The sequence below is a fragment of the Lepidochelys olivacea genome (genome assembly GCF_965140295.1).
Source record: "Lepidochelys olivacea isolate rLepOli2 genome assembly, chromosome: 8".
Classification (NCBI taxonomy): Eukaryota; Metazoa; Chordata; order Testudines; family Cheloniidae; genus Lepidochelys; species Lepidochelys olivacea.
Genome location: NC_140418.1, coordinates 49,698,392 through 49,713,151, shown reverse-complemented (window position 1 = coordinate 49,713,151; position 14,760 = coordinate 49,698,392). Strand labels below are relative to the sequence as shown.

At 46.5% G+C, this 14,760-nt stretch overlaps 1 protein-coding gene across 4 annotated transcripts in view; it reads right to left on the bottom strand.

Moving 5' to 3' along the window:
* Positions 1–14,760, bottom strand: part of RABGAP1L (RAB GTPase activating protein 1 like) — a 528,106-nt gene that overhangs the window by 20,330 nt on the left and 493,016 nt on the right. The window lies entirely within an intron of this gene.

Below are 14,760 nucleotides of genomic sequence, written 5' to 3'. Positions count from 1 at the left end.
GAAACTTTAACAGGAAGAGTTTGAGAGCAGTGATGACAAAATGCTATGAAAATTGAATGATCAAAATGTCATGTGTCCAACGGGAGGATGTTGGGGAATGAATTAGGGGAGAATGAAGTGATTTTTTCCCTGCCAGTGAGAATCAGTTTTTCCATCAAACAGAAACAGCTCATACACTGCCCACATCACTTACATTACTTGTTGTTTAGATAGTGAGCTCAGACCTGTACTAGTCTCTGTGAAGTCTCATTGGAGACATGGTTGGTAATTTTGTGGTAGAACATTACCAGTGACTGAGGTGGCTCTGCTCTCATTCATCTGCCCACTCGCTGCCCACACCAAGTCTGTGCATCAGTGTCCCAGAGTTAAGTGATGCCCTGTGACACTGCTAAAGCTGCATTGTTCACTTCCAGCCACAGCAGGGAAACAGTGAGTCAGCTACACAGATGAAAATCACAGACAGATTTGGTAAACAACTGTGCAAACAGGTCAAGTCACAGACAGCTGGATTTACACGAAAACATCCATCTGCTTTTTTTGCAAAAAAAATCAGTCAAGATATAGAGACAGCATCTGTATTTTTAGGTGTAGAATGGAGATACTCAGCTTTACATTTATTTTTTAATTGGCTATAATGTAGCTTTGTGTATACTCTCATTACTTGCTCCCTTGACAGACCTTTAACAACACTCTAATGTCCCCATACAACCCACAATAGGCATCAACAAAGTTGCTAGCTGTATGGCATACATTGGCATCAGGCAAGGACATCAGTGAAAGAGTATGTCACAGTGATTTATAAAAAGATACATGATTTGCCTTGATCTGTTCCTGTGATATTTCTGCCAGTCTTCTAACCCCCCCGCCCTTGTTATTAAGCAATTGACGAAAATCAGGAGCATTACATGCTAATACAGAGCTTCATGTGACAGCAGCATTGCAGCTATTGGCAGGACAGCGCTGCACCACAACCACCCTGTCATGGTGGTTGTTGGGAAGAGAAGGCTATGTGGCCACTAGAGGATACTGCATGTGTGTGGGCGCGCATGCATGTGAGTGGGACTTAATATAGTTTCTCTCTTCAATTTTCCATTTGGGGATTTTCTTCCCCTGCCATAGGAAAGGGCCGAGGTGGTTCCCAAAGTCAGAGCAGAAAGGGTCGGGGGAGTTACAGCTGGGAGATGTGGAAGCCAATCCTGCTTTGCAAGGTGCAGTACACTGTCACAGGGAGTTTCTATGCTCGATGCAGGAAGGGCTAATACAGCACAATGAATCAGTTGCAGCCTATTGTTAAACATAAGCCTACAGCTCTAAAATAAAGACTTTGAAGAGAATAAGGAGAACAGGGAAGAATACAATCAATGCAATAATTCTGGATAAATGTTCATGAGAATTCTACTTGGATGCCTCTTAAATAAATATCTATGAAAAGTGCTAAGTGATAAGAGGGAGATAGTATTATTATTACCTGAAAACAAATTTGAATGAAAATAATTTAACAGGAGAAGCTCATTTATATGTCAATTGACTCCTACTAACTATATGAAAAGCAGGGCTTCCTGGGAAAGTACAAACCATTTCCTCTTTCCTACTATGCTATGGCTGTTAAGGCTACCTTAACATTCAGCGCTAAATGTGCATTTCAAAGTAAGATTTTAAGGAAGTGAACCAATCCTACACAAAACCCAATCTATTCCCACCCTGCTGTGCTTCCATGATGTTTATTTTGATCTTGCTCAGAGAAATAGACACCAGAATGATGTGTCGCTAGGATACCTTCCAAGCTTATGTCTCTCTCTTGTGCTACTGTGTGATGCTTTGCATCTACCGGCTATTGGCACAAAGCAGGGAGAGAAAAAGAAGGGAATGACAGGTGGAGAAGCATGTACAGATATAAAAAGCAGGAGTATTTATGAAGCAAAAGGAGAATTAGACTAGAAATTGCTGCACCTTGAAGTGCTGTAGTGCAAGGTAAACAATTCTTTTGGACAATGTTGAAAATTTCAGATCTGTATTGGAAATTTCAGGACAAAGCCACCAGACCCCAGTGCAAAGAAAGGGGCACAGTGAGGGAGAAAATAGTAAATGAATTGTTGTACCAACCAACTTACCTGCTTCTCGATATCTTTAATTAATAGTGGATCAAATCCTTAAGGTGCACATGCAAAAGTGTGTGTGCTAAATCTCATTAGTATCACAAGGTCTGGGTTTGCATACATGCATATATCTACAGTCATTCACTTACATACCTCCATGATGGGCACACATTCTACATACATAGGGTGGATACAAATAAATTAGATTGGCTAGACAGGAAGATAGGCAGAAGAGGCCGGAGAAAGATTTCATGGTCACCTGTACTCCTTACTTTCAGGTATTTGTGAGTTTAAGTCAAACCTTAATGACATATGAATGTTTATTTCATATTTACTGATCAACAGAACTACCAATTAAGCAGATCCATTATCAATCATTTCTATATTATGCACACTTCTATTGCATCCACCACTGCAGTCCTCCTGGATGGTGAAAGGGACTTGCTGGAAGGTCGTGATGGTTAAAGCATGACCTCATGCAGACCTACTAGTTCCTCAGAGATCCAAACATCGAAAAAAGCTGAGGGAGTTTCTGCACATCTTACGAAGGAAGCATGAGGCACAAGTTCCTGCGTTTTATATCTTGATATCTAACTAGGTACGTATATGGCCTCCATCACTATAGCATCCAAGTGCCTCACAAACAATCACTTCTCCACCTCATAGGCATATAGGTTATTACTCCATGTTACAGATGGGTAACTGAAGCACGAAAAAGCCAAAGTTCACACAAGAAGTTTGTGACAGAGCTGAGAATTGAACCCAGGTCACCTGAATCCCAGTTCAATGCAAGACCAACCTTATTCTCTTCTTTGTAATACAAGATAGATAGGCAGAAGAAAGGCAGTATAAAGATATGGGCTGGGTAAGCAATAACCTATACTAGGAGGTTTGGAGGAGGGCTGAGAGACATTGCCATGAAACAACTACAAAGAGCACAGTATCGAGGATTTATGGCACCAGTTTAGTGTTCTATGAGGATGAGGACTAGTTCTCCTTATTGGAACTGTGTTAGGGCTTGGCTACACTTGCGAGTTACAGCGCAATAAAGGAGCCCCAGGCGCACTAACTCACTACCCGTCCACACTGGCAAGGCACGTAGAGCGCTCTGACTCCGCAGCTACAGCGCTGCTGGTACTCTGCCACAGCATCAGTATGGACACCCTGGTCTGTTATTGCACTGTGATCGGCCTCCAGAAGTATCCCACAATGCCTGTTCTAGCCACTCTGGTCATCACTTTGAACTCTACTGCCCTGCCCTCAGGTGACCAACAATCAGACCCGGCCCGTTAAATTCTCTGGGAATTTTGAAAATCCCCTTCCTGTTTGCTCAGCCAGGCGTGGAGTGCTCTCAGAGAATCTTTCCAGGTGACCCTGCCTCCACGCGCCAGGCAATGCCCAGAATGGAGCAATGGCGAGATGCTGGACCTCATCAGTGTTTTGGGGGGGAGGAAGCTATCCGGTCCCAGCTGTGTTCCAGCCGCAAGAATTATGATATCTTTGGGCAGATATCAAGGGCCATGATGGAAAGGGCCATGACTGGGACACACTGCAATGCAGGGTTAAAATACAGGAGCTGTGGAACGCCTACCACAAAGCCCAAAAGGCAAACAGCTGCTCCGGTGCTGCCCCCGCAACTTGCTGTTTTTACAAGGAGCTGGATGTGATACTTGGGGGTGACCCCACCTCCATGCTGAGTACCACCATGGACACCTCAGAGGCTAGTGCAACAAGGAGGGAGGAGGAGCAGCAAAGCGGGAGTGAGGGGACTGAGGCGGAGGAAAACACCCCGGAATCCCTAGATGCATGCAGCCAGGAGGAAGGTAGCCAGTCGCGGCGGCCGGTGCTTGGGGAAGGACAAACACCAGAGGAGGTTCCCGGTAAGTGGCTTTTATTTTGGGAAGGAAGTTATTCGGTGCGGGCTCTTGGGTGAGGAGGGTTAGGGCCGTATGCATGCATAGATGCGGAATAGGGCATTGATGTGCACTCTCACATTGCGGTAATCGGCCTCAGTGATCTCTTCAAAGGTCTCAGCCAAAACTTGGGAAATGCGCTTGTGCAGGTTTCTCGGGAGAGCCACTGTGTTCCTTGTCCCAGTAAGGCTAACTTGTCCACACCACTGTGCCGCGTGGGGTGGGGGGACCATTGCTACACACAGGCAAGCTGCATATGGGCCAGGGTGGAAGCCACATTGCAGTAGAAGACCCTCCCTTGCTTTCCAGGTCACCCTCAGCAGAGATATCTTCCAGGACGAACTCCTGTGGGAAATGTGGGGACAGTGATCAGTATAAGGGCCCCCTGCCGCTATTGGCTCTCCCCAAGGCACAGAAACCCAGAGGACAGTACAGCCGTGAAAAAATCAGTCACGCTTGGCCCTGTGCTTACTCACCATTTTGGGGCTCCCGTGGGTTATGTGCGCTTGCTTTGGGACAGGCAAATTATGCTATTGTGTAGACTGTGCTTGCCCTGGAGTATGGGGGAATCATTGCTCTGTTTGGTGTGAACAATGCTGCCTCTGTTCAGTGTTGCATTTTGCCTTTACAGATGCAACCTCGAGATCTCAGCCGTCTGTGTTATCAACAGCTGAGAGGCTGCAAAGAATCAGGAAGAGGCCACGTAGAAGCAAAGAGGACATGCTGCATGAAGTCATGCAGCATTCAACTAATGAAAATAAAAAAAGTGCAGGAGTGGCAGGAGAGTGAAAGGAGGGTCCGCCAGCAGAATGCAGATCGCCGGCAGCAAAGCACAGAGCGACTGATAAGCATCATGGAGCACCAAGAGGACTCGATCCAGGCGCTCGTAGCCATGCAGGCGGAGCACTACCGTGCCCTCCCCCCCTGCAGTCCTTGTCCCATAACTCTTTCCCTTGTGCCACCATGTCACCTCCAAACCACTTTCCCCAACATCTGGGTTCTTACCACCACCCACTGCCTCCAACCCCTGTAGCTTCACCACCCAGCCCTGAAAACTACGACCCTTACCCACTGCACTCAACCCCCATCACCATGCAGTATAGTACAGTCATCCTGAAGTGCAGCACGCATTGCACAGCACTCCAGACAGGACATACGCAAATCTGTGATTGTACCATTCCCCACCCCACCCTACCCCCTTGCCCTTTGTGTTTCCCAAGCAGTTGTGTTGTGTTTCTTTTCAATACATTGATTTTTTGAATTTGAAAACATTCTTTATTATTGCATAACGTAAAAGAAACCTTAGCCTAGGAAATCAACAGGCACTGCAAGTCAGTGTATCATACATAGCAAACACAGATTCCTACTGCACTTCACTCCCGTGTAGGGCATCACACCAGACATTACTGTTTGCTTTCAGCCTCAAATTGCTCCCTCAAGGCATCCCTAATACTTGCAGCCCCATGCTGGGCCCCTGCTCTCTGGCTGTTCAAAGTCAGCCTCCAGGTGTTGAACCTCTGAGTTCCATGCCTGAGTGAATCTTTCATCCTTCCCTTCACATGGAGGGTACAGCACGCAGATATAACCGCGGGGATGCTGTTATCGGCGAGGTCCAGCTTCCCATACAGAGAGCGCCAGAGACCCTTTAAATGGCCAAAAGCACACTCCACAGTCATTCTGAACCAGCTCAGCCTGTTGTTGAACCACTCCTTGCTGCTATCAAGGCTCCCTGTGTAGGGTTTCATGAGCCATGGTATCAAAAGGTAAGCAGGGTCTCCAAGGATCACAGTGGGCATTTTGACTTCCCCTACAGTGATCTTCTGGTCTGGGAAAAAGGTCCAGGCTTGCTGCTTCCTGAACAGGCCAGTGTTACAAAAGATTTGTGCATCCTGCACCTTTCCGGGCCAGCCTGCGTTAATGTCAATGAAACACCCACAGTGATCCACAAGCACCTGGAGAACCATAGACCAATAGCCCTTCTGATTAACATACTCGGAGGCTAGGTGGGCTGGTGCCAGAATTGGAATATGAGTCCCATCTATCACCACTCTGCAGTTAGGGAAACCCATTTGTGCAAAGCCAGCCACAATGTCATGCACATTACCCGGAGTCACGGATCCTCTCAGCAGGATGCGATAAATGGCCCTGCAAACTTACATCAACACAATTCCAACTGTCGACTTTCCCACTCCAAACTGGTTAGCGACCGATCAGTAGCTGTCTGGAGTTGCCAGTTTCCAGATTGCAATAGCCACCTGCTTCTCCAACATCAGGGCAGCTGTCCTAGCGCCGCAGGCTGGGGGCGAGCTCCTCAGACAGTCCCATCAAAGTGGCTTTTCTCATCCAAAAGTTCTGCAGCCACTGCTCGTCATCCCAGACTTGCATGACGATGTGATCCCACCACTCAGTGCTTGTTTCCCGATCCCAAAAGTGGCGTTCCACAGTGGTGAGCATGTCCGTGAATGCCACAAGCAAACTCGTGTCATTTGTGTTACTCGAGTCGATATTATCGTCGGAGTCCTCACTGTCACTTTGTATCTTAAGGAATAACTCGACTGCCAAACGTGACGTGTTGGCGAGACTCATAAGCATATTCCTCAGCAATTCGGGCTCCATTCCCACAGACCGAAAGGGAAGACAGAGCACACAGTACAAAAACCGTTGAAAGATGGTGCCAAATGTGGTTGGAAGGAAAGGAAATATGCTTGGATGCGAACCAATGCATCATAGGGCATTGGGACAGGAACCAGAATGCCCCGCACTCCCCACCCCCTTCCCGCAAGCCACAGCTCCAGAATGGGAAGAGGTGCTCTGTGGGATAACTGCCCACAATGCATCACTCCCAATGCAGCTGCAAGTGCCGCAAATGTGACCACGCCAGTGCGCTTGCAGCTCTCAGTGTGGACAGACTGCAGCACTTTTCCTACTGCGCTGTACGAAGGCGGGTTTAGCTGACAGTGCTCTACATCTGCAAATGTAGCCATGCCCTTAGAGGCCATTAACAGGAACCTAAACACACTAGCCAGTAGTGTGCAGAACTCCTTGTTAAATTTTTAAAACATACTTGGCCACCTGCTGGGAGCAGCCTTACTTGTCTGGTTTAGGGTATTGTTGTGAGCTGGCTGAAACCTTGTTATGGGTTGCTAAAACCACATTGAGATTGAGAGGTGTGAACACACCCTTCAATTAACATGAGGATAAGACCCCATCTAGGACAAAAGTGAAGTACCCCTGAGCCAATGGTTCATCAGACTGACACGGTTAAGGCATGTCAGTTTCATAGTCAATGGTACACAAGGGAGCAGTGTGGCCAGCATCATGTCCCCCTGCCATAGTCTGCCCTAACCTGAAGGAGTAGGTACCATTTTGCAGCTGGGTAAACTGGAAGTCACCTTTCAGCATGAGATTGAGCAAGACTCAAACCCACAACCTTCAGTATTGTAGCTCAGTGCTTTAAGCACTGTGACGAAGTGGGACTGTTCTTAATGTTTCCTCTGAATACAGTAGGGGTGCCTCAGTTTCCCCTATGCATTTCTTAAGTCTCTAGATGGTGGGATAAGGGGGTGTAATTGTTGCAGAGCCCTAAAGGGCTGGTGTACATAAATGGCCGACACTCTGTCTCCTGGCAACTGATGGCCTGGGCCCTTCCCCCGCAAGGTGATAGCTAAAGGGTTGAAGAACAAAGGAATCAGGTGACCTCCTGGCCCGGGAAAGGGACAAAGCCCAGAGGAGGCTCTGGAGGGTGAGTCAGTTGAGGCTGGCTGGGGACATGGAGTGAAGTGCAGATGTGGCTGTCTGGCTCACTGCCCCCCAAAATGGACCCGGCTGAGGGGTCCTGTTCTCTATACCTACAAGCTCTGTTTTAGACCGTGTTCCTGTCATCTAATAAACCTCTGTTTTACGTCTGACTGTGAAGTGGGGGTGCAGGATCCTCTGGCTTCCCCAGGACCCTGCCTGGGCGGGCTCGCTGTGGGAAGCGCATGGAGGGGCAGACGATGCTGAATGCTCCGAGGTCAGACCCAGGAAGATGGAAGCTCTGTGAGCTTTTTGCCCTGCAGACAGGCGCTCACACAGAGGAGACTTCACCCGAATCCTGCCTGGCTTCGAAGGGAGCAGTTCCAGAGCATCGCCCAGGGACTCCGTGACAAGCACTCAAGTCACTGCACCTGTGAATCCACCCAGAAACTTTTGCTGAGTATTGTTTTAGGTAGGGGTGTGTGCAGAAAAACTGAACACAGGAACTGAGAACAGACAGAATAGAGAGGGAACCAAAAGCAAACAGCAAGGGAGTCAAGCAGTAACCTGTGGGGATAGTGTGACCCTGAGAAAAGCTAGAGAAATAAGCTTTCGGTTGGCTAGAGAGGCTTCGGGACTGTAAGTTAAGAAACCGCTCCTTTTTGTTCTTGGTTCCTCCGGCATTTGTAGAAGCAAGACTCCATACATTCCTTGTGTGACATACTGTACCTCAAAATAGCACCCTGTAACCCCCACATTCACCACTAGTATATGGTTATGATATTTGTACAAAGAATGCTTTCTAAGATATCCTATGAAAGTCATGATTTGCTGGAACTCATTCTGTCAAAATATGTATATCATCATTGTATACGGAGTTATGAGATTTTGCTACATGATTGTTATTGAAATATGTTATGAGTCAAGGAGATGCCCAAAGCTAGCTCTCCAGTAGCAACAAAATGGGTGACCCACATCCAGACAGGTGTTAAGTGACCATCACCAGCCATTGACCGGGGCGGAACTGTAAACAAGAGATTTACAATTCAGTAAAAGATAGTTGCTCAAGCTCTGTACAATAGGGGATTGCTTGACTCCATGACTCAGCCAAGTATGAGGACTCGTGATGATTGACTCCATGTTTGAGCCAGTATTTTTCCAGGCACATGAACCTGAGAGTATAAAATAAGGGACAGTGGCATCATAAGTCCACTTCTCTCCTCCCCCATCTACTCTGAAGTAGCAAGAATGCTTGGAAGAAAAGACTTTGAACTGTGGAAACTGGTCCCAGGCTGAGCAGGGAATTCAGCCTGTGTATTAAAAACGGTGAACTGCTTACAACGCCTAGTGTGGTGAGAAAAACTGCTTGATTCAAATCTCACTTAGTCTGATAAACTTTAGGATTTGACTGTGATTTTATTTTATTACTCTTTAATTTCTTACGTAACAAACTCTAACCACTATCCTAACATTTATAATCACTTAAAATCTATCTTTCTGTAGTTAATAAACTTATTTTAATGTTTTATCTTTACCAGTGAGTTTGTCCAAAGTGCTTGGGGAATCTGCTCAGATTACAAAGTGCATGCCTACTACCCTTTGGTGAAATGGCAAACTAATTAATGAGCTTACATTGCTCAAGGGAAGGTCTTGAGCAGTGTAAGATGGTACATTTCTGGAATCCAATGCTGGGGTTGGGGGGATTTGCTAGTGTCTCCCTGTGTACAGTTCATGAGAGGCTGTGAGAGCCTGCATGTATCTTCGGGTGTGCCCTCACATGCTAATGGCTGTGTGAGAGCAAAGCCTGAAGGGGCTGCTTGTCACTAGCAGAGCAGTGTGACAGGTACCCTGATCCAGAGAGTTAAAGAGGACACAGAGGTCCCACAGTCCAGGTTGTACCTCAAGGTCTGTCACACCTTGTAAATAAACAAGACAGCATCAAAAAAGTACCAGATGCTATCAATTTCTATTTCCACCTGGAACATCCCCAGTGCCCTGAACTTTGTCTAGCCACTTGGGTCAAAAGGCAACAACACTACTAGTTCTCCTTATCAGGATAGTGTGACAGACCATTACCAGGAGACTAAACACACTAGCCAGTAATATGCAGCTCTCCTTGTTAAATTTTCGAAATGTATTTGGCCACCTGGGAGCAGCCTTACTGATCTGGTTTTGGAGATCATTCTCTAGCTGGAGCAGAAGTGGAATTCTACTTGTGTGGATTCTACTTGGTGCTTTAACCACCCGTCCCAAAGGCAGCAGAAATCAATCCGAACCTGAATGGTAAACCACAAATGTTTATTGAAAACAAGTCAAACATAGGGAGTCCTAGAAACAAGAGTGTCTACTGCCTCTCTTAAAGCTGCTCTGTTTTGCTTTCTCACTTTTCCATTCCCTGAGAGTTCAGTGGTGAGTTCTTGATATTTTATAGGCTTCCATACAAACTGTTTGTACAATCTCTCCTCTGATTTCCTAATGGCAGGATCATGCCCTCATCCTATGTGTCTGTACAAGGGAAGACACCCCCTCCCCATCTGCTTAGGACCAAACCCAATTGCAGATGGAGTGTGGGAGAGAGAGCAAGGGCTGTGCACCTGGTACCCCATTCTGTGAGCAAATGTTATACTTTTATTCTCTTACTGGTGCTAAAGGTGAGTAATACAATCTCTCTAATGCTACTATTAGACAGGAATAGAATTACATTGGAAGATACAAGGGTAATGCAGTTAGAAGAGGTTTCAATGCTCAAAGAGACGCATCTCCATTCGGACAAATATATCTCCACTTACACCACATTCCTATCATCACTGGAAAAGAATATCCAAATACAGCGAAATACTGTTCCAGCAATTTGAGAAAAAGCTTCCACTAGGAAAACATTCCACTCCAGAACAATAATCCCATATATTATAAACTTTACATATGCATAACAACTGGCGTGGCTTCTACTACTATCCAGTAGTAGTGTTCTCCAAGGAGTCTGACATTATTATAGCTCTTTCTTTTCCTGGATCCATGCTGTTTTGCACTTTAACTCCTTGATACAGTTTGCCCAACTCATGATCTCAAACTGTGATCTATTAGTTTACAAACATCTGACATATCTCTGGGCCCTTTCATAAATAATTGCATTATGTTAGCCATGTTTCAATCTTCATGGATTGCGGCTGAACTGAGTATGCTCATAAAAGTGTCCATGAAAGCTTCTGCAATATTGATTTCTTCTTTCTTTAACACCTTGAGGCGTATGCTGGCTGGATTGTGTGGTATCAAATTTAGGATTTATAAACCTTGCTTAACCGTGTATCTCAATATCTTATATTCCATTCCCCTACATTTGATTTTTATTTTATTGTATTGTATTCTTCACAACCAGACACACACACACAGCCAGTCATGCAGTAATCTCAATAAAACACTCAAACACAAGGAACTGAACAAACAAAACTTCCCTCTGAAGAAGCACAAGACTCTCAATGGAGCAAAAACAATGCCATTATCAAGTGGAGTGAACATTCAAATGATCAGTACAATGAGCTGTCAGATGGCAGTTGAGGAAAAATAATACATTGCATTCTTTAGCTTGTTCTCCCAGTTCACAGGAACAAAAAGATCTACAACTGCTATAAGGTCACCCTCTTTGAGGAGGAGTCTGAGGCATGGCAGCACACTGCTCTCTACCAACCATGGGTGGCCAGGACAAGAAGGAATCAGTGTCCACTCAACTTCTGGAGAGTTTTCTTTCATCCAACAATATTTCAAGTAATTTATGGATAATCCACACCAATCCTGATGTATTAATGAAGTCCACATCTACATCCCCTTTTCTCCAAGGATCTCAGAATGTTTTACAAACAGTCACTAAGCCTCAGTTCCATGTGAATTTGTATTATCATGCTCATTTTATAGACAGGGAAATTGAGGCAAGTTATGTGACTTGCCATGGTTTCAAAGGGAGCCAGTGGCTGACCCAGAGCCAGAACAGTCAGCATGGATTCACCAAGGGCAAGTCATGCCTGACTAATCGAATTGCCTTCTATGACGAGATAACTGGCTCTGTGGATGAGGGGAAAGCCATGTTGTTCCTTGACTTTAGCAAAGCTTTTGACACGGTCTCCCACAGTATTCTTGCCGGCAAGTTAAAGAAGTATGAGCTGGATGAATGGACTATAAGGTGGATAGAAAGCTGGCTAGATTGTTGGGCTCAACGGGTAGTGATCAATGGCTCTATGTCTAGTTGGCAGCCGGTATCAAGTGGAGTGCCCCAAGGGTCGGTCCTTGGGCCGGTTTTGTTCAATATTTTCATTAATGATCTGGAGGATGGTGTGGATTGCACCCTCAGCAAGTTTGCAGATGACACTAAACTGGGAGGAGAGGTAGATACGCTGGAGGGTAGGGATAGGATACAGAGGGACCTAGACAAATTGGAGGATTGGGCTAAAAGAAATCTGATGAGGTTCAACAAGGACAAGTGCAGAGTCCTGCTCTTATGACGGAAGAATCCCATGCACCGCTACAGACTAGGGACCGAATGGCTAGGCAGCAGTTCTGCAGAAAAGGACCTAGGGGTTACAGTGGACGAGAAGCTGGATGAGAGTCAACAGTGTGCTGTTGTTGCCAAGAAGGCCAATGGCATTTTGGGATGTATAAGTAGGGGCATTGCCAGCAGATTGAGGGACGTGATCGTTCCCCTCTATTCGTCATTGGTGAGGCCTCATCTGGAGTACTGTGTCCAGTTTTGGGCCCCACACTACAAGAAGGATGTGGAAAAATTGGAAAACATCGAGCGGAGGGTAACAAAAATTATTAGGAGGCTGGAACATATGACTTATGAGGAGAGGCTGAGAGAACTGGAATTGTTTAGTCTGCAGAAGAGAAGAATGAGGGGAGATTTGATAGCTGCTTTCAACTACCTGAAAAGGGGTTCCAAAGGGGATGGATCTAGACTGTTCTCAGCGGTAGCAGATAACAGAATGAGGAGTAATGCTCTCAAGTTGCAGTGGCGGAGGTTTAGGTTGGATATTAGGAAAAACTTTTTCACTAGGAGGGTGGTGAAACACTGGAATGCGTTACCTAGGGAGGTGGTGAAATCTCCTTCCTTAGAAGTTTTTATGGTCAGGCTTGACAAATCCCTGGCTGGGATGATTTAGTTGGGGATTGGTCCTGCTTTGAGCAGGACTAGGTGGCCTCCTGAGGTCCCTTCCAACCCTGATATTCTATGATTCTATGAACTCCCAATTCCTAATCTGCAGCTCTAACTACTAGACCACATTAAGCAGAGTATTTTCATTCTTTACTTCTTATTTATTAGTGGTCTTCCTTTAACCATAGATCCACAGCTCCTCATAGCCTTCCTATATACTGCTTCATATACACTAATAACTGAATAGCCAACTGAATTTGCTAACTTTAATATTCCGTTAGATTTATTTCTGCAGTCTTCTACTGCTCTCTCTGGTTTCTATATATAAAACAAACAAACAAACCAAACATTTAATATTTTCCTCTCACTTTCTTTGAAGTAGGTGATTTAAGTTTTCGGCTCCACTTGTTTGCTTTCCTTGGTATTAGGGTTGCCAACTGTCTAATCACAGAAACCCAAATATCCTTGCTCCGCCCCTGCCTCGCCCCTTCCCTGAGGCCCCATCCCACTCACTTCATTCCCCCTCCCTCCGTTGCTTGCTATCCCCCATGCTCACTCACTTTCACCGGGCTGAGACAGGGCGTTGGGGTGCAGGAGGGGTTGCGGGCTGTAGGCCAAGGAGTTTGGAGTGTGGGAGGGGGCTGGGCCTGGGGCAGGAGGTTGGGGTGCGAGACAGGGTGAGGGATGCAAGCTCTGGGAGAGAATTTGCGTGCAGGAGGGGGCTCAGGGCTGGGGTAAGGGGTTGGGGTGCAGGAGGGGTGCAGGCTCTGGGAGGGAGTGTGGGTGCAGGAGGCGGCTCTGGGCTGGGGCAGGGGGCTGGGGTGCAGGAGGGGGTGCAGGATGCAGGCTCTGGGAGGGACTTTGGGTGTGGGAGGGGGCTCAGGGCTGGGAAAGGGGATTGGGGTGTGGGCTCCAGACAGGAGGGGCTTACCTCAGGTGGCTCTGTGGGGCAGCGGTACAGTGGGGCTAAGGCAGGCTCCCTGCCTGTCCTGCGCTGCTCCTGGAAGCAGCCAGCACGTCCCTGCGGCCCCTGGAGGGGAGCAGGCTCCATGTGCTGCCTGTGCCTGCAAGTGCAGCCCCCGCAGTTCCCATTGGCCACAGTTCCTGGCCAATGGGAGCTGCGGAGTCAGCACTCGGAGACCCCCTGCCCCTCCGCGCCCAGGGGCCTCAGGGACGTGCCATCTGCTTCGGGGAGTGGCACGGGGCCAGGGCAGGCAGGGAGCCTGCCTTAGCCCCCTGCACCGCCTGACTTTTAGCAGACTCAAATCTCCCGGTTTGACTTCAGTAGCCTCCAGGAGATAGAGACCGATTCCAGGAGACTCCCAGCGAAACTGGGAGGGTTGGCAACCCTACTTGGTATTTCAAGATTAGGGGGCGAAATTAAATTACTTCAAAGTCAAGATGCCACCACAATCTAATTATTTGTTATACCAATGAATGCTTAACTTTCTCCACACTTACAGTCTAAAAATACCTAAAATTAAAAGTAAGTCAATTTTATAATGATGTCTGGCTTATTGAAGTATGTCATCTGAGAACCAGAAGGTTTAGACTAAATTCTAAACCAATACTCAGAATACACAGTAGTGAAAACGAACTAAGATCATATGTAGTATCTTGGCTTGTATTTCAAGTAATTGTACCAGTTTCTTCCAGTTAATATCTTGTATTAAAAAGAATGTATTCAGCTAAACTAAGGTCAAGGAAGGATAATACAGCTCTATTCAAACAGCTGATTAAGCTTATTTAAGGCTTGAATGTAACAGTGAAACTTTCAGTGAAACTGTCTTAAAGCTTCACTGCATTGTGTAATCATTGATGCAGATCACTGAATTGTCCTTTCAATAACAATAAGATATCTGAGAGGGCTCAA